The sequence below is a fragment of the Mus pahari genome, chromosome 7 (genome assembly GCF_900095145.1).
Source record: "Mus pahari chromosome 7, PAHARI_EIJ_v1.1, whole genome shotgun sequence".
NCBI classification, from domain to species: Eukaryota; Metazoa; Chordata; class Mammalia; order Rodentia; family Muridae; genus Mus; species Mus pahari.
This window is the reverse complement of record NC_034596.1, coordinates 71,157,767-71,164,707: the sequence shown is the minus strand read 5'-3', so window position 1 is coordinate 71,164,707 and position 6,941 is coordinate 71,157,767. Positions and strand designations below refer to the sequence as shown.

Genomic DNA, 6,941 nt, shown 5'->3' with positions numbered 1-6,941 from the left:
AGGCTGGCCTCGAACTCAGAAGTCTGCCTGCCTCTGCCTCCCAAGTGCTGGGATTAAAGGTGTGTGCCACCAAGCCCGGCTCACTTTTTTTTTTTTTTTTTCCATGAAGGCAACATTTCCCATAATGCATATATTTTTCTGATGCCTTCTGTTCAAGGACTAAAGGAATAGGGTCTTCAGTTTCCTTTATGGAATTTCAAACTGAGTTTTGAGTTTCTGGGGATTATTTTTCCCTTCTCAAAGCTCTCTTCATGGAATGAGCCTGGCCTCACCCCAGCCCACCCCCACACACTGCATACACAGCCTTCAACAAGAAACAAAGGCCCCACAGGACGGGATGGGAGGGTTCAACGGTAAAGTACATGCCTAGGATGTGTGGGGCCCTGGATTCAATCTCCAGCTCAGAAAAAGAAGAGGGGGAGAGAAAGAAGGAGACAAGGAAGCTAGTCTATGTTGTTTTCTCTCTGTTGCTGAACAAGTCAATCAAACCTCAAAAGATCTCTTACATAGGCTACGGTATGTTCCTGAGTAGACACAAAACTAAACACTTAAAGATGCGGAGAAACGGACGGACCCCCGAGATGCAAGGAAATCCTCAAGACACTTAGAACTGACCACCAAGAGAGATCCTGAGATCTGCACCAGCCTTCCAAAGTTGTCAGTAACTATATGTCACTTCTGGCGACTGACTAATGGGGCAAATGAAAGTGAGCCACCCGCTGTGAAGAACTGGGGATTCCCCTCTTCAAGGTGATAAAACTGGAGGTTGTCTACTTGAAACCAACAAAGCAGTAAAGGAAAAGCTAATATTTGTTCAGTATTTAATTCATGCCACACACTATCCATGAACCATGACGTTGGCACGTCTATCAAATACATCCCATCTACCCGCTTTAGGGTAACCGAGAGAGTGCATAACTTATCCAAAGCCACACATCAAGCGATTAGCGGGACTAACTTGAACCCAAATACTTTTAGCTTCAAAGGCCATGCCCTTAACCACCACAGCAAGAAACCTAATAGGAAACACATGTCCAATCCTCTCACTCCCTGCACAGTTCTGTAGAGAAATTTAATACCACATGTCTACAGCCATGCCATCCTGAACACTTAGTTATGCAGTATTGAGAATCAAACCCAGGACACAGCGCACACACGTCGAGCAAGCCACTGACTGAGCTACATCTCCAGCCTCTCCGCTCTTTCTCAAGGAGAGAGACAGAGACACAGAAAGACAGAAAGTCACAGAGAGACAGACAGAGAAAGGGAGAATAAGGAAAAAGAAACATACATGCTTTTGCCCACGACTGCATTTGGCTGTCAAACTGCTGTGATAAATTAACCAACAGAACTGGTTTCGCAGCAAGTAAGAAGCTCAAGGTCTTGAAATTCTTACCCTGGTTACGTCCAGGATCCACCAGCCAAGCCAAGAATATTTAAAGTGGGTTAGAGTTGATGTGTGCTGGGCTTTCAGAACAGAGGACTAAAATAAGAGCCAGGGTTTATGACACCTCAGGAACAAACCATGACACCAAAAGGAGGAAAAGGAGGAAGTGCAAAGTCTAGGGAGAGCCGTGAGTTACAGCGAGGCTCCAAGGGTTTGGAAATATTCAAATAAGCAAAACATAACAAGGATTCATAGCAGCGATGGTAATCGCTAGGGAAGGGCGCTGTGAGTGCCGGGAGACCGGAAAGTGGAAACAGGAAAGAACCGTGTGTGTGTGTGTGTGTGTGTGTGTGTGTGTGTAAGCATAGTATGTGTGTATAGTATGTGTGCATAGTGTGTGTGTATAGTATGTGTGTGTACAGTGTGTGTGTAATGTGTATGCATAGTATGTGTGTATAGTATGTGTGTGTAGTGTGTGTGCATAATGTGTGTGTATAGTATGTGTGCATAGTGTGTGTGTATAGTATGTGTGCATGGTGTGTGTGTACAGTGTGTGCATGGTGTGTGTGCGTGCAAGTGTGCATGTGTAAATGTGTATAGTGTGTAGTGTGTGTGTATAGTGTGTAGTATGTGTGTAGTGTGTGTATAGTGTGTAGTATGTGTATAATGTATGTGTAGTGTGTAGTATGTGTATAATGTGTGTATAGTGTGTATGTGTGCAAGTATGCATGTGTGAATGCACATAGTATGTACATATAGTGTGTGTGTATAGTGTGTAGTGTGTGTATAATGTGTGTGGTGTGTGTGCACACGTGTGCATGTGTGAATGCATATAGTATGTGTGTGCATATAGTGTGTGTGTACATGAAAATGAAATCTTAAGACACTTAAGTTCCAGATTTAAACTTTTTAAAGATACAACAGGTATTTAAACTTTAATAGTTATTTTTTATTACTTTTTATATATTGTGTTTAGGGGTCATCTGGAGGTCAGAGGAAAACTTTGGGGTCAGTTCTCTTCTATCACGTGGGTCCCCGAGGTCTTACTCAGAGTGTCAGGCTTGGCAGCAAATGCCCCTACCTGCTGAACCATCTCCCTGGCCCTGCAGATGTAATTTTATCTGCAACCACAACGTGACCCAAGGATCATGTGTTTCTCCTCTACTAAGGGAGTCACCAAGATGGCAAATGCGTGTAAACCAGCTACTCAGGAGGCTGAAGCAGTAAGATTCAAGTCCAAAGCCAGCTGGGCAACTTAACGCTGCCTTGTTATCACCATCATCATCATAATCATCACCACCACCACAACCATCATCACCATCATCACCATCACCATCATCACCATCATCATCATCCTCTGTTTATTTGTTTGGGGGTATATTGTTTTATGAGACAAGGCTTCTCTGTAACAACAAGTGGCCCTGACCTGTAGACCAGACTGGCCTTGAAACTCAGAGATCCTCCTGTCTCTGTGCCCTGAGTGCTGAGATTAAAGGTGTGTGTCACCATTGCCTGACCAAGAATGCCCTGTGTTAAAATAAAGGTAATAAAAAAGAGCCTGCACTTTTGCTGCAGGCAGAGCACTTGCCTAACATGCTTAGGGCCCTGGGCTCAGGCTCCAGGGCTGCTAAAAATAACAAGTCAGATAAATAGATAGATAGATAGATAGATAGATAGATAGATAGATAGATAGATAGATAGATAGATAGATAGATAGAAGAGAAACTACTGAAGACAAAAAGCAACACACTCAGGTTAAAGATGCTCAACTGGAGGAGAGCCAGCCTAGCAGGCAGGAAGCCCCAGGTCCCATCCCAAGCACTGTCTGAACTCAGAGCTCACCTGTAATCCCTTCAGGTGGAGGCGGGCAGATCAGAAGTTCAAGGGCACCGCAGGGAGTTTGAGGTTAACCCTGGGATACATGAGACTCTAGCTCCCCTCCCCCCAAATAAAATAAAATAATCAACAATAATAATTCTCTTATTCTACCCCAATTTCCTCTCCAATTTAAGTAAAATGGGGTTCATCAAATTAATTTTTACACAAATGACTTCATTTGATCAGAACTGAGGGAAAAGAAGCCTTAAAGCACTAGAAACCCCAGAGGGTTTAACAGGGAAGACATATTAGACCATGAGACATAAAATGGAGAAGGAAGCTCCCTTTCAGCTTTGTCTCCATTCAGCTGACAAAGGAGCCACCCAGTAATGAGATGGTGTCTGTCTCAAAGCAGAGACTCCACAGTGGGGGTTGAACACTGAGTCTGTGAAGAGGCCCGGGAGCTACCTCCTGCTGCTCACCACCTAGGTGTGCGTTTCCTCCTCCAGCTGGAAGACAGAGCCAACATTGAGAAAGGTTGGAAATACCAAGGTTGAGTTTTATTTCTTTTTTTTTTTAATATTTATTTATTTATTATGTGTAAGTACACTGTAGCTATCTTCAGACACTCCAGAAGAGGGAGTCAGATCTTGTTACGGATGGTTATGAGCCAACATGTGGTTCCTGGGATTTGAACTCAGGATCTTCGGAAGAGCAGTCGGGTGCTCTTACCCACTGAGCCATCTCTCCAGCCCTTTGGGTTTTATTCCCTAATGTCTACTTTATTTTACCTGTATGGGTGTTTTGTCTGCATGCATGTCTGTGTACCACGTGTGTGAGGTGTGTGAAGCAGCCATAAGCAAGCCTGGGTCCCCTGGAACTTGTGCTATAGAGGGTTTGTGAGCCACCCCATGGTGCTGGGAATTGAGTTCAGGTCTTCTGGAAGAGCCACCAATGCTCATAACCACTGAGTCATGTCTCTGTCCCCAAGGTCAATGTTTTACTGGGCTATGATGATATGCATTTGGAGTCCCAATTACCAGGGAAGCTGAGGCAGGATTGCTTAGTGGTCGGCACCATAGTGAGATTTTTGTCTGTGAGTGACGACCCAGGCTAGAGACATGACCCAACAATTAAGAAGATCAACTACTGCTGCTGCTGCATCTTCTTCTTCTTCTTTTTTTTTTTTTTAGGTTTAATATTCATTCTTTCTTTATATCATCTCTTTACATCATCTTTGTGGGAAACAAACATTTATCGAATAATCTTACAAGCAAGTCGATTCTTATAACTGGAAGAAACTTTGTGAATGCGATGGACATAGTCCTCTACAAGCTGTGACAAACAGGGTGGCTTGGCCTGGTCAAGCGGATTGGAAAAGCCATGATCCTATGGTGAATTATGTAATGAAAATAATACTAACATGGTTGGATAGAATAAAGAAACCTTTCTGGTTGGTAAACAAGAGACCTGGGTGAGGAGAAGTTTTGTTTGGACTTCTACCCTACGGGAAAATGATAAGACACTTTAAAGGAATGTGGCAGCATCAATAAACAAGATGAGTCAGCACACTACCTGTGAGTCAGGTATCACCTAGCCCTGCTGCTCAGGTAGACCAACTGCTTCTTACAGAGTTTGGTTCCAGGCACTTACATCAGTCAGTGGACCAGCACCTGTAACTCCATCCCCAGGGAGTCTTGTGGTCACTAAAAAAATACTGCACTCGGGGGAACAAATCCTCACATAGACACATCATTAAAAAATAAAAATAAATTAAATATATTAATAAGCAAAAAGAATGGCAAGAAGAAGGGAAAAAGATGGAGGGAAGGAGGAAATTTTTGCTTTCAATTAATAATTTGTGAAAAGTCAGGAGGGGGTGGCACATGTGTTTAATTCCAGCAGAGGCAGAAGCAGGCAGATTTCTTGAGTTTGAGGCCAGCCTGGTCTACGGAGTGAGTTCCAGGATAGTCAGGGATATAGTCTTGAACTCTGTCTCTAAAAACTGGGAGAAGTAGTAGTAGTTGGAGATTGGTGCTAATGCCGTGAATCTGCGTGTCCAGACGTGAGACTTCGGGGGAGTGGCCACTGGCCTGGGATAGCAGGGGAAGGTTTAGGAGTAAGTGCCCAGTCTTTGAGGTAGCCAAGGCATTTTAAAATTAGCTGGTAGGTGTGTGTGTGTTTTCCATTCTCGGACCCGAGATAGCTCCTGGGTGGGTGTGCTCATTCAATCCGCCAGGAGCACAAAGCGGAGTAGTGAAAACCCACTGCTACAACTATTATATAAATTTAGTCAAAGTGTTTAGCTTAAAAGAGAAAGAGTTTGTGCTCAATAAATACCAACTTCCTCCTTTCAAAACTGAATTTGCAACTGCTAGCTAGATGTCAGGTTAACAACAAGCAACTGACCCTCATGTCACCTCTCCTCCCTCTCCCTGACTCCCTCTCCATTTCTCCCAACATTATCTGTGGCACCCAATTTACAATCCTCCTCTTTACTCCTCTTTCACACTGCACTGCCTCTAGAATAGCCGCGTGTGTACACATGCATGTGATCGTCCCTTGTAACCCTGTGTGTGTGTGTGAGAGAGACAGAAACAGAGACGCATGGATGGACGGACAGACGACGGAGGGACGGACAGAGTCAGTCTCATATGACCCAGGATCTCTTATAACCCATGCTAGCCTTAAAAATCTCCGTGCAGCTGAGGATGAGCTTGAACTTGGAGTTCTGCTCTTTTTCCCTCTGCTTCCTGGGTGCTTGGATGACAAGCATGCACCACTATAGCCACTTGGTGCGGTGCTGGGGACTGACCTAGAGCTTTGAGTGTCCTGGGCAAACATTCTAGCAATTGAGCAATAATCCCAGCTTTCTCTGATACATCTTTTTAGAACATTTTTTTTCTTGAAACATCTTGCACCAATCAGCCATTTTGGTTCCTCTCCGGCTATCAGGATATAATCCAAACACTCCTGCAAACCAAACCCAACCAAATTAACCAAAATAACCACTACCTACACCTCCTGTGTTCTCTCTCACCAAATTCTGCCCCAAACCTGTGCTTTTCCTTCAGCGTGAAATTTACCCTCTTCCATTCCCCATGCATAAACCATCATGGGCCATTATAGGCCAATTGCATACACAGCTCAACCATGCTATTAAAATTAGCTCCAGCCTCCCCAGGGCTGGCATTAATCACCACTGGCTGGGTACACCCACAGCACTCTGCTTTTCTGTGCCAACACTTCCTCCATTCCAGAAACTACGTGGAGACTTGTTCACTAGCCACCTTCTGCAGCAACTAAGTATCCAGAACGACACTCCTTTGTTTCTGATTGCCAGGGAACACCTGTCACTTGTGTATGGCACCCTTGAATTCAACCTAATGCAAGGGTTATTGTTTTAAATGTGATTGGCTTATGAGCCCCCAGGAAATTAGTGGGTTACAACTTTGAAGATTGTCTATGAGGACATTTCCAGAAAGGGTTAACCTGGGAAAAAAGACCCACCCTGAATGTGATTGGTGCCAGCTCCTAGAAGGAGTTCTAGACAGAATAAAAGAAAAGAAGCTCCAGGTGTAGGTGGTGGCTGGGGAGGAAGAAGGAAGGAGAGACACAGGAAGGGGAAGGAAGAGAGGAAAGAAGAAAGGAAGGAAGGAAGGAAGGAAGGAAGGAAGGAAGGAAGGAAGGAAGGATGGATGAAAGGAAGGAAGGGGAGGAGGAGGAGGAGGAGGAG

At 44.4% G+C, this 6,941-nt stretch overlaps 1 protein-coding gene across 7 annotated transcripts in view; it reads right to left on the bottom strand.

The window, feature by feature from the left end:
• Syne2 (spectrin repeat containing nuclear envelope protein 2) overlaps positions 1–6,941 on the bottom strand; it is a 304,126-nt gene that overhangs the window by 283,692 nt on the left and 13,493 nt on the right. Inside the window, exon 1 of one of the 7 annotated variants that reach the window (XM_029540658.1) lies at positions 1,397–1,473. The exons of the other annotated variants lie outside the window; for them this stretch is intronic. The gene's annotated coding sequence lies outside the window, so the exon portion shown is untranslated. Of the gene's footprint in view, positions 1–1,396; positions 1,474–6,941 lie in introns of those variants that run through there. 7 annotated transcript variants of the gene reach the window in all.